General features: G+C 41.9%; 1 protein-coding gene and 1 long non-coding RNA gene across 6 annotated transcripts in view; one reads left to right on the forward strand and one right to left on the reverse strand.

The window, feature by feature from the left end:
- Positions 1-8,010, reverse strand: part of LOC141127944 (uncharacterized) — an 88,983-nt gene extending 80,973 nt beyond the window's left edge. For both annotated transcript variants that reach the window (XR_012241614.1, XR_012241613.1), the window contains exon 1: positions 7,822-8,010. This is a non-coding gene — a long non-coding RNA (uncharacterized lncRNA). The remainder of the gene's footprint in view (positions 1-7,821) is intronic.
- The window catches only part of FRMPD4 (FERM and PDZ domain containing 4), a 608,500-nt gene that overhangs the window by 233,125 nt on the left and 351,592 nt on the right, over positions 1-23,783 (forward strand). The gene's annotated exons all lie outside the window — the stretch shown is intronic.

A 23,783-nucleotide genomic window follows, 5' to 3' on the forward strand; every position in this document is an offset into this window, starting at 1 on the left:
CTCTCACTAAGAAAATATAGTTATTTTCTAAGGAGCCTCTAATGCACTAATTTTATAGCATGTGGCAGCACAGTCACTAAGTGACTAAATTCGAGCAGCATTTCAAATCAGCTACCAGCCCACAAGTGACAATTGTTCTGCATTTACTTTTGAGGCTTAGCTACAATGCTGTAGCATGAATTTAACACATAGAAGGGGCAATGTGCTTCATAGCAACAAATTGCCAGTGACAATTAAATTGCTAGCTACAAATCGCTCTTAAAGTATATGTAAACCTTTACCCATTCATTTTTAAATAGAAATGCTAGGTAAAATTGTTGTGTTTTTATATACATACAAAAATTCTTAATACCTTTTCATTCTGTTTTAAAACTGATTGATTGATCTCTGTTCTCAGCTGCATAAGGGGCTTAAAGAGATAAGTGGGGAGACTCCTTGTGATGATGGGGGGAGGGAGGGGGGTACGGCAGCAGTTGCCTGAACAGAGCAAAGCCACAGTCTACTGAAAAATGCAGAGACAGAAATACACTTTGAGGAGCTGTGCATGACAGCTGGAGGCAGAGAAACAGCAGGACACTGAACTTCCCAGTGATTAGCTGTTCGGGGGTGTGTCAGCACAAGTCTGACCACTGGCGTACAGGCAGGCTGTGCTCGCTGTTCTCAAGTAGAAAGCTGACCACACTTGGATGGATTAAATGATTATTCTCGGATATATAGAACTCGGATGAAATATTTAGGGATTTTTGTATCAAATAATAATTTTTTTACTTTGTATGAGAAAATATAATTAATTAATTTGTTCGCTTTATTGATTCACATTGTAGGAGAAAATCTGTAATATTATTTTGTTTAAGCATTACACCAATTAAAAGACACAAGGGTAGACAGCGCTGGGCATTTACACTTCATACTTTATAGGATAGATGTGCTTCCATGCCCTGGCATGGTCAGTTTTAAATTGGAAAGCTGGGAGATTGGAAGGGTAACCAGGTATTTCACACAAAGGAAGCAATGCAAAGAGAACAGGGTACATTCTAATACACTGACATTGCTTGACCTTGTATCCTTCAAGGCCTTAAAAGATAAAAGGCTGGTTAGTTAAAAAATAGGAAGGCTAAAGATGCTTTAGCTTTAACCACACGAGCAATGGTGGTTCCTGTTCAATGTTATAAATGTATAATGCCTAGCTTTTCCTCAAATTTATGGCCAACCATAACATTCCAACAAATTAGGCAAGAGAAATATAAGCCAGAAGAAATAAAGCTGCAATTTGTAGCAGTAAAAGGTGCCTGCTGTACTGGTTTCACATGTTTCAGCAAATCACCATCTATAATCAATAGACAGACTAGCACTAGCTGCCCTGTCAGCTGATGGATGCTGTGTATATCAGGCATGCTAATGGCCATTGTTACGCAGTCGCTGTGGCAGCTTGTCCTATATCTGAGCATCTCGCTAACAATACTAAAGAACTTCAAATATAAACATATCCTGTTTATCCTGTTTGAGCTTTATATTTAATATTAGTGACATTGTCTGGCCTTGTTCGAGGTTTATAATCCATCTGTTTTTCACAGCATTTTACAGTTAACATAAAACTATATTAATCAGGTCCATATTAGGGATGAGCCCGATGTTCGAGTCGAACATCAGGTGTTCACCTGTTCGCCGTATAGCGAATAATTTGGGGGGTTTGTGGCAAATTCGAAAGCCGCGGAACACCCTTTAAAAGTCTATGAGAGAAAAGTGCTAATTTTAAAGGCTTATATGCATGGTATTGTCTTAAAAAGTGTTTGGGGACCTGAGTCCTGCCCCAGGGGACATGTATCAATGCAAAAAAAAGTTTCAAAAACGTTTTTTCGGGAGCAGTGATTTTAGTAATGCTTAAAGTGAAACAATAAAAGTGAAATATTCCTTTAAATTTCGTAACCTGGGGGTGTCTACAGTATTATAGTATGCACGTAAAGTGGTGCACGTTTCCCATGTTTAGAACAGTCCGAGAGTAAAATGACATTTCTAAAGGAAAAAAAGTCATTTAAAAGTACTCACGGCTATAATAAATTGTCGGTCCCGGCAATACAGTTACACATAAAAGTCATTGAAACGGCATGGGATTCCCCCACAGTCCATTATCAGACCCTTTGGGTCTTTTATGAATATTAAGGGGAACCCCGAACCAAAATAAAAAAAAATTGCATGGGGGTCCCCCAAATTCCATACCAGGCCCTTCAGGTCTGGTGTGGATATTAAGGGGAACCCCTCATCAAAATTAAAAGAAAAATGGTGTGGGGATCCCCCTCAAAATTCATACCAGACCCTTCAGGTCTGGTATGGATTTTAAAGGGAACCCCGTGCCAAAAATTTTTAAAAAATGGCGTGGGGGTCCCCTAAAAATCCATACCAGACCCTTATCTGAACGAGCAAGCAACCTGGCAGGCTGCAGGAAAAGAGGGGGGGCGAGAGTGCCCCCCCTCCTGAACTGTACCAGGCCACATGCCCTCAACATGGGGAGGGAGCTTTGGGGTAGCCCCCCAAAGCACCTTGTCCCCATGTTGATGGGGACAAGGGCCTCATCCCCACAACCCTTGCCCGGTGGTTGTGGGGGTCTGCGGGCAGATCCCGGCCGCCCCATGTGAAATGGTAACGGGATACAAATGTACCCCTACCATTTCACGAAAAAAGTGTGAAAATGGTAAAAATGACATGACACGACTTGGAGACAAGTCCTTTATTAAAAAATAAAAAAATTAAACTGTCTCACGAAGTCCATTCATCTTCTTCTTCTCTCGCTCCGACAGACGAAAAAAAAAAAGCTGCTCGCGGCCACCGATCCATCTCCATGGGAGGCACCATAATGACCGTCCTCTCAGGTGACAGTTCTTTTATAACTGAGGGCGGGGGCCACACGGGACTCTGACACACAGGAATATCCCTATGGCTTCCCCGTAGCGTCAGAGGGGGCAGGGTCACCCGGTTATGTCCTTTAGGAAACATGCGCCACTTTACAGGCATACTATAGACACCCCCCAGGTACAAAATTTAAAGGAATATTTCACTTTTATTGTTTCACTTTAAGCATTATTAAAATCACTGCTCCAGAAAAAGCGTCCGTTTTTAAAACTTTTTTTGCATTGATACATGTCCCCTGGGGCAGGACCCAGGTCCACAAACACTTTTTATGACAATAACTTGCATATAAGCCTTTAAAATTAGCACTTTTGATTTTTCGTGTTCGTGTCCCATAGACTTTAACGGTGTTCACGTGTTCAAACAAATTTTTTGCCTGTTGGTATGTTCTGCTGTGAACCGAACCGGGGGGGTGTTCAGCTCATCCGTAGTCCATACTAACAAGAAAAAAAAAATATTGCAATTTTCCTGATTTACAAATAGAATCACCCAACTCTAGAAAAAAACACCCAGGAAAAATGCAGCATGTTCTACTTTTTTTTCTGGAACTGAAAAGCCCTGGAACTGACTGCACGGGTGTAAACTATGCCATTGGAAACCATATAACCTACTTTCCATTCCTGTTTTTGATGCAGAACAAAAACGCACTGGACTGCATGTGGTGTGAACTGGCCCTCACTGTGTTTTTCTGCCTTCTTGTAACATCCTATGTGAGCTTACAGACCTCTCTGTTTCCCCTCACTTACATCTGTTTGCAACGAGCAGTGTACGTTGATTGCAGTCATTTGCACAGCTCTATGCACACTACTAATCGCATAGTTCATAGACCTTTGTCCTTGGTCCATCTCAGGAGCAAGCAAAAGAGATGGTGACTGTGTTCCTACATACAGTGAGACCGTGGAGAATGAACATCAGATTACAACGGCAAAAAATATGAATTTGGAGAGTTGGAGGAGGCTGAGAGCAATAGTAAGGCACTTTTTAAGTTAAGAATTCATACTAAAAAAAATCACCTGAAAGAAGACCATGAATGCTCACATGACCTCAAAATATGTAGCATAGGAGCATACTTCATAAGGTACATTTTGAAATGGTTTCATTTTAGTCCACTGTAATTTCACTAGGATATTTCTTTCTTCGAGGTCTTTTCATGCAGCTATCTATAATATTAGTAGATTGTGCTTAGTTTTGTATTTACAGTCTATGACTATTGAAAGTTGCATGATGTATACATTCTTCAACATCAAACTTCTACAGTGGGGGAAAAAAGTATTTGATCCCCTGCAGATTTTGTACATTTGCCCACTGACAAAGAAATGATCAGTCTATAATTTTAATGGTAGGTTTATTTTAACAGTGAGAGACAGAATAACAACAAAAATATCCAGAAAAATGGATTTCAAAAATGATATAAATTGATTTGCTTTTTAACCGCTTCAGCCCCGGAAGATTTTAACCCCTTCCTGACCAGAACACTTTGCGATTCGGCACTGCGTCGCTTCAACTGACAATTGCGCAGTCGTGCAACGTTGCACCCAAACAAAATCAACGTCCTTTTTTCCCACAAATAGAGCTTTCTTTTGGTGGTATTTGATCACCTCTGCGGATTTTATTTTTTGCGCTATAAATAAATTAAGAACGACAATTTAAAAAAAAAAAAAACGCAATTTTTTTACTTTTTGCTATAATAAATATGCCCCTAAAATATATAAAAAAACATTTTTTTTCCTCAGTTTAGGCAGATATGTATTCTTCTACATATTTTTGGTAAAAAAAAATCACAATAAACGTATTTGCGTTTGCGCAAAAGTTATAGCGTCTACAAAATAGGGGATAGTTTTATGGCATTTTTATTGTAATTTTTTTTTTTTATTAGTAATGGCGGCGACCTGTGATTTTTATCGGGACTGAAACATTATGGCGAACACATCGGACACTTTTGACACTATTTTGGGACCATTGTCATCTTTACAGCGATCAGTGCTATAAGAATGCACTGATTACTGTGTAACTGACACTGGCAGGAAAGGGGTTAACCACTGGGGGGCGATGAAGGGGTTAAGTGTGTCCTAGGGAGTGATTCTAACTGTGGGGGGATGGGCTTCAACTCACATGACAGCGATCACTGCGACCGATGACAGGGAGCAGTGATGTCTGTCATGACACAAGACAGAATGGGGAAATGCCTTGTTTACTTAGGCATCGGCAAGTGGTTAATGAGTGAAATAAATATTTGATCCCCTATCAATCAGCAAGATTTCTGGCTCCCAGGTATCTTCTATACAGCTGAGATTAGGAGCACTCTCTTAAAGGGAGTGCTCCTAATCTCAGCTTATTACCTGTATAAAAGACACCTGTCCACAGAAGCAATCAATCAGATTCCAATCTCTCCACCATGGCAAAAACCAAGGATGTCAGGGACAATATTGTAGACCTACACAAGGCTAGAATGGTGAGAGGGTGAAAACAGTTGGTGCGATTATTTGCAAATGGACGAAACACAAGGTATCTGTCTCAGTCTGGGGCTCCATGCAAGATCACACCTCGTGGAGTTTCAATGATCATGAGAATGGTGAGGAATCAGCCCAGAACTACAGGGGATAATCTTGTTAATGATCTCAAGGCAGCTGGGACCATAGTTACCAAGAAAACAATTGGTAACACACTACATCGAGGAGGAATGCTGCCTATGGCCCCAAGAACACCATCCCCACCATCAAATATAGAGATGGAAATATTATGCTTTGGGGGCGTTTTTCTGCTAAGGGGACAGGACAACTTTACTGCATCAAAGTGATGATGGACGGGGCCATATACCGTCAAATTTTGGGTGAGCACCTCCTTCCCTCAGCCAGGGCATTGAAAATGGGTTGTGGATGGGTATTCCAGCATGAAAATGACCCAAAACATACGGCCAAGGCAACAAAAGAGTGGCTCAAGAAAAAGCACATTAAGGTCCTGGAGTGGCCTAGCCAGTCTCCAGGCCTTAATGCCATAGAAAATATGTGGACGACGCTGAAGGTCTGAGTTACCAAACATCAGCCTGAAAACCTTAATGACTTGGAGAGGATCTGCAAAGAGGAGTGGGCCAAAATCCCTCCTGAGATGTGTGCAAACCTGGTGGCCAACTACAAGAAATGTCTGACCTCTGTGATTGCCAACAAGGGATTTGTCACCAAGTACTAAGTCATGTTTGTGAAGTGGTCAAAAACTAATGTCACTCATTAAACTGCAAATCAATGTATAACTTTTATAATATGCTTTTTCTGGATTTTTTTGTTGTTATTCTGTTTCTCACTGTTAAAATAAACCTACCATTAAAATATAGACTGATCATTTCTTTGTCAGTGGGCAAACGTACAAAATCAGCAGGGGATCAAATACTTTTTTCCCTCACTGTAAGTCTAATTTACTTAAATAATTTTGCAGATTTGGTTAAACCCAGGTCTGAACAAATGTATTGCTGATCATAAGGACATTTTTCAAGCTTTCTTGTCTTACTTTCACCTTGTGATTCAGTCAGCAGCACACTTCAGGTCCTAGGATGCCAACACTTACTTGCCCTTCTGTATCAGAAAAACAAAAAAAAAGATAGGGCTATGGAACCCTACCCTCTCCTGCTTCATAACATAGATGGGTGAGTTTCTGAAGTTCTCAAGGAACAGTGTAAATGGTGGTAGTCAGAACAGAAAGTTTTCTGGCAGGATCAATAGGCAATTATTTTTACTTTTCAAACAGATATACTATAACAAAACACTTGGCATATTCAACAGACCGAAGGAGAACTAATAAGGAATGTATGTTATTAAGTTTCCATACACTTAAGGCACATACAAGTTAACATGAAGGAGGTTTGTTTTGTTTTTTTGTTTTTTTATAACGACTGCATTTAAACTATAAAATGCATTGACCACATTTCTATTTGTGAAATGGCATATTTGTTATAATGCAATGCTCTTAGTGGTCTTACAATAGTGTTTTCTACCAGGTTTACTGTTTCTTGGTCTATATATGTCTATGTCATTAATTAGCCGTTTGTATTATTAAAACATAGCATTTATATATTTAGTTGGTGAGAAGTTTATCCTGCGTTCTACAATGTAAAGTCCCTTTGTCTTCTTTGTATATTTAAGGCACATAAATATCTAGAAGTAAAAATCTGAACCCAATAGGTAGTTTTTAGGATGTTTTATGGGTATTTAATGTACCGGTATTTTATTATATTTATGTGATATTATTACATTTTTTTAACTTATATAATAAATCATTTTTCTATTTTTTTTATGTATATAATTTGAAAATTATAAATATTTTTTATTTATATAATAAAGGATTTTTTCTATATTTTCCCCATAGTGTAATATATTTTTGAGCCTTGAGCAATTTGGGGTAATCCATACATGATATCTGTTCCCCAAGCTGGTTATGTGCCAGAGTATAACATGAATAATGTATAAATGAACCATGAGCAGGTGTCATGAACTTTAAGCAGGCATTTTTGCTTACCTCTCACATTGAGGAAGTAGCTTGAGAAAACAAAAGCTGCACGTATTAAAGAGTTAGAAGGCTGCCTTTTTTCTAATCAGAATGAGTAGTTGTTAACGTGTCTACCAAAAAAATCTACCAAAATAGATTTTCTCCTAGGGCTGCAATTGTCTATCACAGCCTGTGCTTGCAGAGTGCAGATGAAGAGACTTTATGGTACTCTGTTTTTTGTTTTCTGCTAGAAGGAGGATTTAGCTGTAAATCTTTAAGAAAAGTTGCTATCAATGTCACCTCTAGAACTCTTACAATATAAAGGGAGAGAGAAATCTGTAGAAGCTCTGCTGACAATCTCTTGAAGCCTTTTGTGAGTGCTGTATATTGAATATGTTGTTCCTATACGGATCAATTACATCAGTGGCAGAACTACTGTACCTGGGTCACAGCAGTTGCACCTTTCAACCGGGCCTTGGCATTCCACCACTGTCGGGGGGCCCCAGCGGGGTTGCTAGTCCCAGGGCTGTGAGTGGAGAGTGTATCTCTCATACAGCTCAGAGCCGACAGTTCTCCCTGCTCCCTCCGTCCTCCCTCCTTCCTCTCTCGCACGGGATGACAAAGCCAAACTGCTCCTCCCCCCCCCCTCTCCTGTGTGTGCTTTGCAGGAAGTCAAGTGTGAAGCTAACAAGCTCACATCTCCCGTAGTACACATAAGGGAGAGGGGAGGGGGGAGAAGGAGCAGATTGGCTGTGTTATCCTGTGCAAGAGAGGAGGGAGGGGGGAGCAGGGAGAACTGTCGGCTCTGAGCTGTATGAGAGACGCTCTCCGCTCAGAGCCATGCTGAGGAGGCTGGCAGCATTTATGAGCAATGATCGGCTGCATTGATAGGCAGTGCTGATAGGAGGCATTAATGGGCACTGATACACAGCACTGATAGGTGGTATTGATGAGCAATGATCTGTGGCATCGATAGGCGGCCTGCACTGATGGGCATTGATGAGCACTGATAGGCAGCATTGATGAGTACTGATAGGTGGCACTGATGGGCACTGATAGGCACTGGTAGGTGACACTGATAGGCTGCACTAATACGCAGCACTGATATGTGGCATTGATGATCAATGGTCTGTGGCACGGATAGGCGGTGCAGCACTGATGGGCATTGATGAGCACTAATAGGCAGCGTTGATAAGCACTGATAGATGGCACTGATGGGCACTGATAGGCGGCATTGATGAGCAATGATAGGTGTCACTGATAGGCAGCACTGAAAGGCAGCATTAACCACTTCAGCCCCGGAAGGATTTACCCCCTTCCTGACCAGAGCACTTTTTACAATTCGGCACTGCGTCGCTTTAACTGCTAATTGCGCGGTCATGCAATGCTCTACCCAAACGAAATTTGCGTCCTTTTCTTCCCACAAATAGAGCTTTCTTTTGATGGTATTTGATCACCTCTGCCGTTTTTATTTTTTGCGCTATAAACGGAAAAAGACTGAAAATTTTGAAAAAAAATGATATTTTCTACTTTTTGTTATAAAAAAAATCCAATAAACTAAATTTTAGTCATACATTTAGGCCAAAATGTATTCGGCCACATGTCTTTGGTAAAAAAAATGTCAATAAGCGTATATTTATTGGTTTGCGCAAAAGTTATAGCGTCTACAAACTAGGGTACATTTTCTGGAATTTACACAGCTTTTAGTTTATGACTGCCTATGTCATTTCTTGAGGTGCTAAAATGGCAGGGCAGTACAAACCCCCCCCAAATGACCCCATTTTGGAAAGTAGACACCCCAAGGAAATTGCTGAGAGGCATGTTGAGCCCATTGAATATTTATTTTTTTTGTCCCAAGTGATTGAATAATGACAAAAAAAAAATTTACAAAAAGTTGTCACTAAATGATATATTGCTCACATAGGCCATGGGCATATGTGGAATTGCACCCCAAAATACATTCAGCTGCTTCTCCTGAGTACGGGGATACCACATGTGTGGCACTTTTTGGGAGCCTAGCCGCGTACGGGGCCCCGAAAACCCAGCACCACCTTCAGGATTTCTAAGGGCATACATTTTTGATTTCACTCCTCACTACCTATCACAGTTTTGAAGGCCATAAAATGCCAAGATGGCACAACCCCCCCCCAAATGACCCCATTTTGGAAAGTAGACACCCCAAGCTATTTGCTGAGAGGCATGGTGAGTATTTTGCAGCTCTCATTTGTTTTTGAAAATGAAGAAAGACCAGAAAAAAAAATTTTTTTTTTTCTTTTTTCAATTTTCAAAACCTTGTGACAAAAAGTGAGGTCTGCAAAATACTCACTATACCTCTCAGCAAATAGCTTGGGGTGTCTACTTTCCAAAATGGGGTCATTTGGGGGGGGTTTGTGCCACCTGGGCTTTCCATGGCCTCCGAAACTGTGATAGGCAGTGAAGAGTGAAATCAAAAATTTACGGCCTTAGAAAGCCTGAAGGCGGTTCTTGGTTTTCGGGGTCCCGTACGCGGCTAGGCTCCCAAAAAGTCCCACACATGCGGTATCCCCGTACTCAGGAGAAGCAACAGAATTTACATGGCATGTTTGAGCAATATAACATTTAGTGACAACTTTGTGCAAAAAAAAAAAAAAAAAAAAAAAAATTTGTCTCTTTCCCGCAACTTGTGTCACAATATAAAATATTCCATGGACTCGACATGCCTCTCAGCAAATAGCTTGGGGTGTCTACTTTCCAAAATGGGGTCATTTGGGGGGGTTTGAACTGTCCTGGCATTTTATGCACAACATTTAGAAGCTTATGTCACACATCACCCACTCTTCTAACCACTTGAAGACAAAGCCCTTTCTGACACTTTTTGATTACATGAAAAAATTATTTTTTTTTGCAAGAAAATTACTTTGAACCCCCAAACATTATATATTATTTTAAAGCAAATGCCCTACAGATTAAAATGGTGGGTGTTTCATTTTTTTTTTTCACACAGTAATTGCGCAGCGATTTTTCAAACGCATTTTTTGTGGAAAAAACACACTTTTTTAAATTTTAATGCACTAAAACACACTATATTGCCCAAATGTTTGATGAAATAAAAAAGATGATCTTAGGCCGAGTACATGGATACCAAACATGACATGCTTTACAATTGCGCACAAACGTGCAGTGGCAACAAAATTAATACATTTTTAAAAGCCTTTAAAAGCCTTTACAGGTTACCACTTTAGATTTACAGAGGAGGTCTACTGCTAAAATTACTGCCCTCGATCTGACCTTCGCGGTGATACCTCACATGCATGGTGCAATTGCTGTTTACATTTGACGCCAGACCGACGCTTGCGTTCGCCTTAGCGCGAGAGCAGGGGGGACAGGGGTGCTTTTTTTTTTTTTTTTTTTTTTTTCTTTATTATTTTTTTGCTTTTTTATCTTATTTTTAAACTGTTCCTTTCATATTTTTTTTTAAATCATTTTTATTGTTATCTCAGGGAATGTAAATATCCCCTATGATAGCAATAGGTAGTGACAGGTACTCTTTTTTGAAAAAATTGGGGTCTATTAGACCCTAGATTTCTCCTCTGCCCTCAAAGCATCTGACCACACCAAGATCGGCGTGATAAAATGCTTTCCCAATTTCCCAATGGCGCTGTTTACATCCGGCGAAATCTAAGTCCTAAAATGCTCGTAGCTTCCGGTTTCTTAGGCCATAGAGATGTTTGGAGCCACTCTGGTCTCTGATCAGCTCTATGGTCAGCTGGCTGAATCACCGGCTGCATTCTCAGGTTCCCTGTTGAGACAGGAGAGCCAGAGAAAAACACGGAAGACGGTGGGGGGGGGCATTCCCTCCCACTGCTTGTAAAAGCAGTCTAGAGGCTAATTAGCCACTAGGATTGCTTTTACATGAAAGCCGACCGCTGGCTGAAAAGAATGATACCAAGATGATACCTAAACCTGCAGGCATCATTCTGGTATAACCACTCAAAGTCGTGAATGGCGTACCTGAAGACAAAAAAATGGTTAACAATAAAGCACAGTAAACGGTAAAGTATAAAAAATTGCATACCTGAAAAGCAAACATGATAAAACATAATAACAATAAAACATTGCAGAATAGAATACAGTAAAAAAGAGCAGAACACCAGAGAGAGAATAGAGAGAGAGAGAACAATAAAACGACAACTATTTTTTTTTATTTTTGTGTGTGTTTTTTTTTTTTTTTACACTTTTTTTTTGTAACTGTAACTTTTATAACTGTAACCGGTTCCAGTTTCGGGTCTCTCAAAATGTGATGGCATCTTGGGAGACCCTGTGAAAGTGTGCCTAGTCTGTGCAATGCTGTACCCTACGCTAATACTCAACTAGTGAATGGTAGCGTTCAAAACATTCACCAATGCAAAGACCAGGATTATCAGGACAGGAGGGACAATAATAGCGGGTGTCACGTCTATATACGCGCTTGCTGCAGACACGACATCTTTTTTGGGGGGGTTCGTTGGGTAGGGGTACTCGGGAGGACATATAAATGCCTCTCATGCAGCCGACTGCATTTGGTTGGGGATGTGAATGGGGGAAAAACGGGCGCTGCAGAAGTGGTGGGTTCCCAATTAGGATTGGCGAATGCAGCAGGAAGGGCATTATGGGCACGACGGGCCTGTGTTTGTCTTTTTGGTGGCAGCGGGACACTACTTGTGCTTGCCACCTCACCAGCTTGAACTGCACTTATGGGACTCGCCACGTCACCAAGTGTTACTGCAGTGCTGGTATGACTACGACCGGGGTGTACTAGGCCGCTGGCGCTTGCTAGTTCACCAAAACGCTACAAAAAAAAGTGACAGTGATCGATCGATACTGCACTTGGGTGGGCTGGGCCGGGCGGAGGGGCAAAACACAGGTGCTAGCAGGTATCTGGGCTTATCCCACTAACACTGCGTTTTTGGGAACCCTAAACTGCTGGGGACGCTAGTATAGATCTGATCGGATCAGATATTGATCCGATCAGATACTATACCACTAAGGGAGGTGTACGGTGCGTGCGTGGGTGTTAGTGGTACTGGCGCTAATCTGACGCTGCTTGGGGCTGGTGCTTGCCAGTTCACCAAAATGCTACCAAAAAAACTGTTAGCGATCGCAGGGATCAGGCCTGACTCTGCGAACGCTGCAGTTATGCGTTTAGTGTTTTGTAAGTGACAGTGATCGATCGATACTGCACTTGGGTGGGCTGGGCGGAGGGGCAAAACGCAGGTGCTAGCAGGTATCTGGGCTGATCCCGCTAACACTGCGTTTTTGGGAACCCTAAACTGCTGGGGACGCTAGTATAGATCTGATCGGATCAGATATTGATGTGTTCAGATACTATACCACTAAGGGAGGTGTACGGTGCGTGTACGGTGCGTGCGTGGGTGTTCGCGGTACTGGCGCTAATCTGACGCTGCCTGGGGCGACGCATATCACCGCCGGGCGATCAGGGGGCTAAACCTTTATTCGGTAATAAACGGCGGGTGCCCTGACACTAAAAAAAATAAACGAACTAACCAGCGTCACCCATAACAGTTATACGGTGATCAGTGGTGAAAGGGTTAACTAGGGGGCAATCAAGGGGTTAAAACATTTATTAGATAGTATATGGGGGTCCCTGTCGCTTTAAAACGCTGACAGCGAACCTAAATATTTACGTTCCTAACTAGCGTCACCAGCGACACTAATACAGCGATCAGAAAAATGATCGCTTAGCGACACTGGTGACAGGGGGTGATCAAGGGGTTAAAACTTTATTAGGGGGGGTTAGGGGGGTACCCTAGACCTAAAGGGGGGTAATACTAACTGTCCTACCACTGCTAACTGTCACAAACTGACACTATGCAGTAATCAGGAAAAAAACAAAACAAAACAAAAAAACCTGCTTGGTGTCAGTTTGTGACAGGGGGGGGGTGATTGGGGGGCGATCGGGGGGCGATCGGGGGGGGATCGGGGGTGTTTAGTGTGCCTGGCATGTTCTACTGTGTTGTGTGTGTGTGTTGTGCACTTACATGTCTTCTCTCCTCGGTGCTGGAACGGAAACTGGCCAGCCGAGGAGAGATGACATCACATCCTCTGCCTCTGTGTACTATACAGAGGCAGGGGATGTTTCTCATTGGCTGGGAGCGATCGCGAGGGGGGGGCCACGATCGGATGGTCTCCCCCTCGTCTCTCAACTCTCCCAGCCAAACGCCGACCGCCGATGGCACCGGGGGGGGTCCGATCGGACCCCCCGCCCGCGGGAAGGCAATCACGTACCAGGTACGTGATTTTGCCTGCCCGTGCCGCTCTGCTCACGTATATATGCGTGAGGCGGTCGGCAAGTGGTTAATGAGCACTGATAGGCAGCACTCATAGGCTGCAGTGATAGGCAATGATAGGTGGCATTGATGAGCACTGATAGGCAGCACTGATGGGAACTGATAGGTGGCACTGATAGGCATTGCACACTGATAGGTGGCACTGATAGGTGCTGATAGGCAACATTGGCGAGCACTGAAAGGTGGCACTGATGGGCACAGATAGGTGGCATTGATAAGCTCTGATAGGTGGCACTGATAGGCATCATTGATGAGCACTGATAGGTGGCACTGATAGGCAGAATTTAAGGGGCACTGATAGGTGTCACTGATGGGCATTGAGCACTGATAAGCAGCACTTATAGGTGGAACTGATGGACACTGATAGGCAGCACTGATGGACGCTGATGGGCAGCATTGACGGGCACTGATAGGCGGCACTGGGCACTGGTAGGCAGCATTGATGGACACTGATAGGCGGAATTGATGGGCACTGATAGGCGACACTGATAGGCACTGATAGGCAGCATTGATGGGCACTGATAGGCAGCATTGATAAGCAATGATAGGCGTCACTGAAATTTAGCACTGATCGGCGGCACTGATAGGCAGCATTGATGGACACTAATAGGTGGCATTGATGTGCACTGATAGGTGGCACTGATAGGCAGCACTGATTATCAGTGTCAACAATTTAATGACATTCTTGTCAGTTAACGTCTCTCCTTTCCTTACAGAGACACGGTATGGGCGGAAAGGGCTGCAAGTCTGTTTAAATGTGATCAGCTAATCACATGGTAAAGGGCCACCATGATTGCGCTGGATGCACGTCCCGGGGACATGCGGGAGGCAGAGTTCTGGGAGGATAACCATAGACATCCTCCCAAAATTGGAAGCCCAGGAGGCAGATGGAAGGGGAGGGGTCAGGGGGCCCATCATGGTTTCTTGCACCGGGGCCCTGAAGGTTCCAGTTACGCCCTTTACATATACTTACTTATATTAAAATAAATTACAGAATAACAACTGATGCCTATACACTATATAAAGCAGTATATTTAAAATAAAACTAAAAGCAAATGTATTTAAGTTTTGAATAGTGAGGGGAGTGATTAGAACACCTGTTGGGTTTTTATAGCTCTCTATACCCCATTAGAGAGATCCAACCTATTTGTCCTGTATCATCACAAAAAGTAAAAACCTAAAATTTGGGTTATAACCAGAACAATAATAGAGGGTAAATCTTTCAATGAGGACACTAGTTTTGGTGATCCTGGTGACAACCAGGGTATCCGTCACTTTGGAGGGATTTTCTCTCAGTTCCAGTTTTGTCTATGAGATAAGAAGTGAAGGGAAATCTCCCCAATGGGATGGAAAAAAACCCTACAGTTGTCATAAGCATTTCAATCAAAAATGGAAAAAAGTGTTGCCTTTAATTTTACTTTAACGGCCTCCCACCCGCTGTATTGTCAAATGACGGGCAGGGCGGCAGCTCTCTCATATGACGTCGTCCCACTCTCACCGCACTTGCGTGCCCACGGGTATGTGTAGCGCAGCGATCAGTGGTGCGCTTTGTTCCTGGGACGCGGTGCATCACCGATCTCGGTATAGAGCCGATAACGAGGCTCGTTACCCATGTGATCAGCTGTGTCCATCAGTGCTGCGAATCAGTACCCTTCAGTGCCACCAATCAGTGCCCATCATTGCCACCTATCATTGCCCACCAGTGTCACCTATCAGTGCCCATCAGTGCTGCAGAATAGTGCCTCATCAGTGCCCTTCAGTGCTGTGTCCTCGGTGCCCATCAGTGCAGCCTATCAGTGTCCATCAGTGCAGCCTCATCAACGCACATTACCGCCCAATTGCCATTCAAAGTGTGACAGCTCTGAAAGCTGAAAACTGGCCTGGACAGGGAGGGGATAAAGTGCCCAGTGGGTAAGTAGTTAAGTGTAAGAGGAATGGGTCCATTGGAGAATGCTATATCACAACATACTAAGCTCTATTAAAAACATAATAAAATGTTATTATGTAAAGTAGGTAGAACAGAGAATGTGAATATTAGAGTATCTTACTGTACAAGTGTATAATTATTGACAATTCAAGCCACAAACAGATCTAAGGATAATGTAGTGATCTGTGTGTCACACATTTGAAAAGCTTTTCTAGCTTCAATATTTTTATTAAAATAAGTGAAATTATTGATTCCAAAGGTATGATGAAGATGATATATTATTTTTACAAGAGTAACATAGTGGGCATAATGTTTACCTAATTGTGAAGTATCAGGACTAAAAGCACAAAAAAAAAATGAGAACAGGCAGGCTCTTTATTGTAGAAGAGACCTGCAATATCTCTTTTGCAATAAAATACACTCACCCGCCTGGTCGCAATCCTCAGAGGAACGTACACAGAGCTGTGTCAGGATAAATGACTCCCACAGATCCACAGGAGTGACGTCACCCTGCACCAGTCAATCAAAAAAGCTGAAGACCAGCACCCAGAGTAAGCCAGGGAGAAGAGGCAGGCTCCTACAAATTACTTTGTGGTTGTCGGGCCATTGGAGAATAGGTGATAATTCTTGCCATTAATTCCACCAAAAAGCAGCTGCATAACCATTACAAGTACGGTAGCTAGTCTCTTTCTCTTCTATACTGCTCATGTAAATCTGAGATACCGTACAGTATGTTATTATTATTATTTTTTTTTTTACAATAACTCCTTATGTCACTTAAGTTTGTATTAACAAGTAGTCCTTATTTTCAGATACAATCTACCTTCATTAATATGTAAAATCATGAAACACTTTGAAATGAGCCAATACATCTGAAGTGATTGTTTTTTGGCAATGTCTTTATTTTGAGGTGTGACAATAATATTCTTTACATATGGCTCTGATTTTGCAGGTATGACATTACCACTTTTCCAAATACAAGCAATAGTGGTGATAAATTTAGTCTTAGAGAAAACCTATGCCAAAAGAAATGCATGGGTTGTCATCTGACTTTTTCCACTGGCAGCATACTTTTTTTCTGGCTCAGTACCTCAAAAAGGTATTCATGCCAAACAACAGCAGCTTCAAAAATAATCAGCAGTGTGTGCATTTTTGTTAGTGGGAGTGGTGGCATATGCTATGCCTTAACCTGTATTAAAGTAAGGCCATAGCGTTAAAAAATGTGCATTTTATAGAAATGTGTATTTACAGACTTTTTTTTTTACTTCCTCTGTAAAATCCTATAAATACCTGTTGAACCTGTCAGTGGAGTCCACATAATGAAGCTTCCTGTGATGGTGTGGCAGCTTTGCGGACAGAGTTGCCACTCTCATGTGGGCTGTTCCTGCTTGCAATAAAGGGGGATGAAATTGTTTTACAGGAGGACTGAATATCAACATTGATTTATAAGCCTGTAGCTAATTCTGCCAATTGCTTTCTGGATTGACAACACTGCCTCAATTTATGAAACCCTCCCACTAAGGACGGATAGTGGAGGATTTGACTTATGCATCACATAGTAACTGGTTGTGGGACTTATTTAAACTGTCATATAGGAGCTTTTAGTTGTACTTTAAGGCAACCCTTTCATGGGCTACCAATACAGAAGACTGGACCAAGTGCAGCACACCGCAACACATGATAGCTTGTAATAGTGCATTGTGTGCAACATTGGTTCATTATAGCTGCATTGATTTAGGCTACTTTCACACTGAGGCATTTTACAGGCGTTTTTGCGCTAAAAATAGCGCCTGATAGGCGCCTGTAAACTGCCTCTTCTGCAGCCCCAGAGTGAAAGCCCAAGTGCTTTCACACTGGGGCGGTGGGCTTGCAGGACGGGAAAAAAAGCTCTGCAAGCAGCATCTTTGGGGCGGTGCGAGAGCGGTGTATACACCGCTCCTAAACCGCTCCTACCATTGAAATCAATGAGTACCGCTGCCGAAGCGCATGCAAAGAGCTTTGGCAGTGGCGCTTTTTGGGAGCTTTTAATCCTTTCCTCGGCTGCTAGCAGGGGTTTAAAGCACCCCGCTAGCACCCAAAAAGCTGCAATATAACAGCGATAAAACACCGCTAATTTACCGCTAACGCCCCCTGCCCCAGTGTGAAAGCAGCCTTAGATTAAATGGGTGCCATTCATAACGAAATTACATCTCAATACAATGCACCACAGTATATACTTTGCCATGCGCTGCAGTATGGTGCATTGAAACATGAACACATAAATACATATGTTTGCAGTCAGCCTCAGGACTTTTATACAATAGAGAGCAGATACTGCTGTCTGCTCTCCAGAGGACACTGTGCTGTTTACTCCACACTGTGCTTGTATTTGACCTTCATAAAATGCAGAGCATGGTGCAAAAGCTGTGGTGGAGGGTTCTCCCAGCACTTTTTCCTTTTTTACTCCATTCATTAAAATGAACAAGGCTTTACTTGCTTTGGAACACTGGAAGACAGCATATTTGTACTCTATCCACTTGCCGACCTGCCCATAGCACAGTTACTGCTACAGGGCCGCTGCGCTGCACAGGATCACGTATATATACATATATACATGTGATATTGCACTTTTGGGTATCGGGCACTGGGGCGCGCTGCTGTTGGTTTGCTCCTGCTGTCATTTTACAGCGGCAGCTGATTAGCGGGTCCCGCAGACTTGATGTTCACCGACACCCACTGATTGTTCGGTACACAAGCAGAATGGAAGTCAGCCTATGTAAACAAGGCAGATTATTGTTATTAATATACAGGATTTATATAGTGCCAACAGTTTGTGCTGCACTTTACAACATGAGGGCAGACAGTACAATTAAAAAACAATTCAATACAGTAGGAATCAGAGGGCCCTGCTCGTTAGAGCTTACAATCTAAGAGAGAGGGTCAAGTGATACAAAACATAATAACTGTGGGGGATGGGCTGATGAAGAAAATAAAAGTACAGTTGTTAGGTGAGGGCAGGATAGGCTTCTCCGAAGGTTTCAGGGAACGCCTAAAAGTGGATAGAGTTGGAGATAGTCAGACAGATTGGGATAGAGAATTCCAAACAATGAGAGAGGCTCGGGAGAAGTCCTGGAGCGAGAATGGGAGGAGGTGACAAGAAAACTAGAGAACAGGAGGTCCTGGGAGGAATGGAGAGCACAATTTCATTGGTATTTTGAGACTAGGTTAGTGATGTTGCTGGGGGCAGAGTTGTGGATGACTTTGTAAGTTATTGTTAGTATTTTGAATTTAATTAGTTGGGTGAGTGGAAGCCAATGGAGGGATTGGCAGAAAGGGGTAGCAGACGCTATGCAGTTTGTAAGGTAGATGAGTCTGGCAGCAGCATTCATGATGGACTGAAGGGGGATAGCCTATTTAAAGATAAGCCAATGAGGAGGGAGTTGCAGTAGTCGATGTGAGAGATAACCAGGGAGCGAATCAGGATCTTTGTTGTTTCATTGGTTAGAAAGGGATGTATTTTAGAGATGTTGCGGAGGTTGAGGCAGAAAGCCTTGGAAAGTGATTGGATATGGGGCTGAAAGGAGAGTTCAGTGCCCAGGATATTACCTAGCACCCTGGCATGCATTGATGGGTGGATGGTTGTGCCATTGATCTTGACAGAGAAGTCAGGTGAAGAGGCACGTGGGGGAGGAAATACTATGAGCTTGGATTTGGATAAGTTGAGTTGGAGGAAGTAGTGTAACATCCAGACAGATATGTCTGTTAGTAAGTTAGTGATGTGTGAGAAGACTGATGGAGTGAGCTGAGGGGTGGAGAGATAGATTTGGGTGTTGTCAGCATAGAAATTATATTGAAAGCCATGGAAGGCTATCAGTTGACTCAGGGAGGAGGTGTAGATTGAAAATAGGAGAGGTCCAAGAATGGAACCTTGGGGGGATGCATACGGAGAAAGGAAGACGAGTGGAGGAAGTAGAATTGCAAGCGACACTGAAGGTGTGGTGGGATAGGTAGGATGACAGTCAGCGAAGAGCACACGGAGACCAAAGGAGTAACATTTTTTGAGGAGGAGGGCGTGGTTAACAGTATCAAAGGCAGCTGAAAGGTCCAGAAGCAGGAGTACAGAATAGTGTCCATTGCTTTTTGCTGTTAGTAAGTCATTTGTGAGTTTTAAAAGAGCAGTTTCTGTGGAGTGTTGAGGGCGAAATACAGACTAAAGTGGATCAAGAAGGTTATTCTTAATGAGCTGGTCACTCAGTTGGTTGTAAACCAGGCATATAAGGAGTTTAGAGGAAAAGGGGAGCAAGGAGATTGGCATAGGCGTAGATTGTTAAGGTTGGTAGGGTTCAAGGATGGCTTTTTAAGTATGGGGGTGACCAGTGCATGTTTTAGAGAGTTGGGGAAGATGCCAGAAGAGAGGGAGAGATTGAAGATGTGTGTTAGAGAGTGTAGGATAGAGTTAGAAGGTGACGGTGGTATTTGAGAGGGAACAGGGTCCAGGGGCAGGTGGTTAGGTGGGCATTAGAAGTGAGTTTAGCAACCGCATATATAGTAGCAGGGTTGAATAAGGGGAGTGTTGATTGAACCTGTTGACATGGGGTGTTTAGTGGAGGAGAGTTCATCACAAATTGAATCAATCTTATGTTTGAAGTGATTGGCGATCTCCTGGGCAGTGAGTGGGTTAGTGGATGGAGGCAGTGAAGGACGAAGTAGAGAGTCCCATAGTTTGTAGATGCTATTGCTTTTGCGCAAACCAATCAATATACACTTCTTGGGATTTTTTTTCCAAAAACATGTAGCAAAATACATATTGGCCCAAATTGATGAAGAAATTGATTTTTTTACTTTTTTTTACTGGATGTGTAGCGGAAAGTAAAAAATATTGTTTTTTTTTTTTTTTTAGATTGGTTGTTTTTTGTTTATAGTGCAAAAAATTAAAACTGCAGTAGCGATCAAATACCACCAAAAGAAAACTCTATTTGTGAGGAAAAAAAGGACATACATTTTATTTGGGTACAGTGTTGTGCGACTGCGCAATTGTCAGTTAAAGTAATGCAGTGCCGTATCGCAAAAAATGGCTTGGTCAGGAAGGAGGCTAAATCTTCCGGAGGTCAGGTGGTTATAAAGGTTTCAAAAGTTTCTTTGAAAAACAGCAATATGTCCACAGTAAGACGACACCCCTGGTAGATAACTTGAACCTTAGATCCAGGTACTGTATATATTTAATTCCATAATCCTTATGAAGTTTTTGGTACAAACTGCTAACACATATACTATACCCTGTTAAATACACTTATTTCTTTGTGCTGAAGGCACTGCACTCTTCAGCACAATGCTCAGCCACAGAGAACAGTAGTGGTGAGTATGGTTGTTACTTCAACATTTGACAGATCTTATTATACAGGGCAGCAGGATAGCAACATCTACATGTAGGAAAGATGTGTGGGTGTATAAGCTATTCAGTCTCTCTTTTGCTGAGGAAGGGGAGATCATTAAACCATTTGCACTATACATTTTTCACAAAATACATAAAAGGGAGAGTGTCAGCCCCAAGCTACTCTCACATTTTCTGATAGGATTAATTACTTGAAGATATAGTTAAAAACCAATAGCACTTATGATGTTTTCCAACTGAAACAAATAAACATTGACTGCCGTTTTTATAGCCAAACATTCTTTTTATAAAATGTTTGTGGTCATAAGAAATATATGTACTTGGCAAAGTTATGCTTCTAATTATTCCAACATGGGTTGGCATGCCCCTTAAGTGCCTTGTCATACAAAATTGTGGAAGATCCATGTGTTCTGTAAGCACTAGCCTGTGTTTTTAGGTAAACCAGTTAACAGTTTTATTTATTTTTCTTGTATTTTGATAGCAGGCAACTACTGTATATGTGCTATAGAGGGATCTATGATCTTTGTGTTTGCTGCAAATTACTCTGACCCTTTCAGCAGACTATACGTTTGGATCATCCTCCCCTAAGCTTTGACATTTCACATAGTTCAAAGCAGAATCAGATCGCAGAATTAGAGAGATTGCTATACTACATAGCTTAGGGATATATATGAGTAGTGCAGCAATAGAGTGTTGATGTGGAAGCATGCTATTAGACATAAGGATTCTGTTTGCAGGAATCCACAGGAATTATTTGGAAAATTTAATAAATGATACAAAGAGCTTTGCAGCAATTGAAGTTATCATAACATTGTTCACAGTTAGTATAGATCTTAGCTTAAGCTTGCCACAGAAGATGGGCAGATGTCTCCCAAGAAAGGATGATCTGGTTGCCCGCAGTAGGGTTGGTACCAGCCACTGTTTCTTAATCTTATGCTCTTATAGTATAACTAAACTTTTGTTTTTCTTTTTTTAGTTTTAATACAGTGAGTTGAGTTGAGAAAGGTTAGGTTTGTATTGTTGTCCGAGTGAAAGTGAAAGAAATGTCAAATTTGGAATTATCCCCAGAACAGAAATGGAGAAAAGTTTTGTTTTTAGGTCTGCTAAAAGAAGAAATCTCACTTACTTTTTTTGTTGTTCTTTCCCCATTTTTCTGCATGATTTCCAAGCTAAATTAGCATAGGTGTCATCAACCCCCCCCCCACTGCCAGAGACACACCAAAGCCTGGTACACGGTAACTGTTGGTTTTTTTTTGTGCAAATCAGAAGGTTGCACGAAGAGCTCTGATCGGAAGTTGGTCGGGTTTTCCATCTTGCACGTCCAACAGAAGCGACAGACCGACATACACACGGGCCAAATAAGAGTGCAAGGGGAGGGAGTGTGTCAGGTAATTTCTTCCACGCAAGCACATAGCAGAGCTTTGCCTGTGCTTCAGAGCACTTCCTTTGACTCAGGAACCATCTAGGGTGATGGATGTCTGTTTTATTGTAGTCATCATGCAACACAGATGTGCCTATGGTCACTACACAGGGTGCAGTAGTGGCAGCTAAGTTCTGCCACCTTTGCGCTGGAGTAAGGGTAGGATCACATCTATGCATGTCAGAAACACATACAAAATTGCATGCTTTTCCAACATGCACAGAAACAGGCTGCCCTTTAGCAGACACACAGCAGTGCCAGTAATTACACATTTTCACATGCGCCACCACAGGGTTCTGTGTGGCATATTTTTGGAAAAGAGTCTGGGACTTCTTTTTTGCTTTTCTTGTGCATAGGGCAGCAGACACTAAAATAAATGGGCTTTCCTACATGCGGCGCGCAGGAATGCACAAAAAGGCACGAAGACACGCCCGCGCTTGGTTGCACCTATGGGAGTGGCCAAAGGCCCACAAATCAAATATTTTTATAGGGAAAAGCAGAAAAGGGTGAAGGTGGTAAAGAAATGAAGTATTTTCTTCTAAAAACTGTTTCTGGCTCATTGAAAAAACAATTCAAGTTATTTGTATATGAATTTCCAAACTCGTTATTTATTTTCATGATTATAATGATCACAAGAGTCCTCCTTTAATACTGTTCTCTTCTCTTATAATTAAGAAGAGGTATGAATCATTCAGGTCTTCTAGAGATTTTCCAACAATTAAGAAGATCTCTTCAAGCAATAGTGATTGCTTCTGATGCTGGAAGTTTTTATTGTCTTAGGATAGCCCTAAGTGCCCAGTCCTTGCTAGAGCATATTGCTTGAGGATATCATATAAGCCCCTTTATAATCAACCTTAGTAATATACCTTAAATTGCTAATCTATAAATTAAAATATCTTAGATTGAATATTGTATTTATTGCTAGGATTTTTTTTTTTTTGTGTATTGGTAATATTTTATAGAGTTCTCAAGATGGAGAGCCTCAGCATTCCTGACTGTCCAGTAAAGATCAATGCACAGTTGCTGTTAAATAGGTGGCTGTGTCAAAAAACAAAACAATATTGTAATAAATGGTAAAAAAAGCCTGTTGGCCATGCTCCAGGCATGCTGGCTTCTACTGTATATTAGTCTTCAGTAGTGACATCTAATTGAATGTAAGTCTTCAAATGATAAGGCTGAATATATTTTAAAGTCTAACTGTAGCCAAACCTATTTACTTTGAACCCATGTTACATGTTATACCCTAATTATCGGTGCAACATGTAACATGGTAAGAAAGATGGAGTTAGCCTTAAGTTGTAAAAACATGAAAGAAAGGTATACTCATTTATTTAAAAAAAAACTTTTTGCCATAAATGA

This window comes from Aquarana catesbeiana, linkage group LG02 (genome assembly GCF_042186555.1).
Source record: "Aquarana catesbeiana isolate 2022-GZ linkage group LG02, ASM4218655v1, whole genome shotgun sequence".
Taxonomy (NCBI): Eukaryota; Metazoa; Chordata; class Amphibia; order Anura; family Ranidae; genus Aquarana; species Aquarana catesbeiana.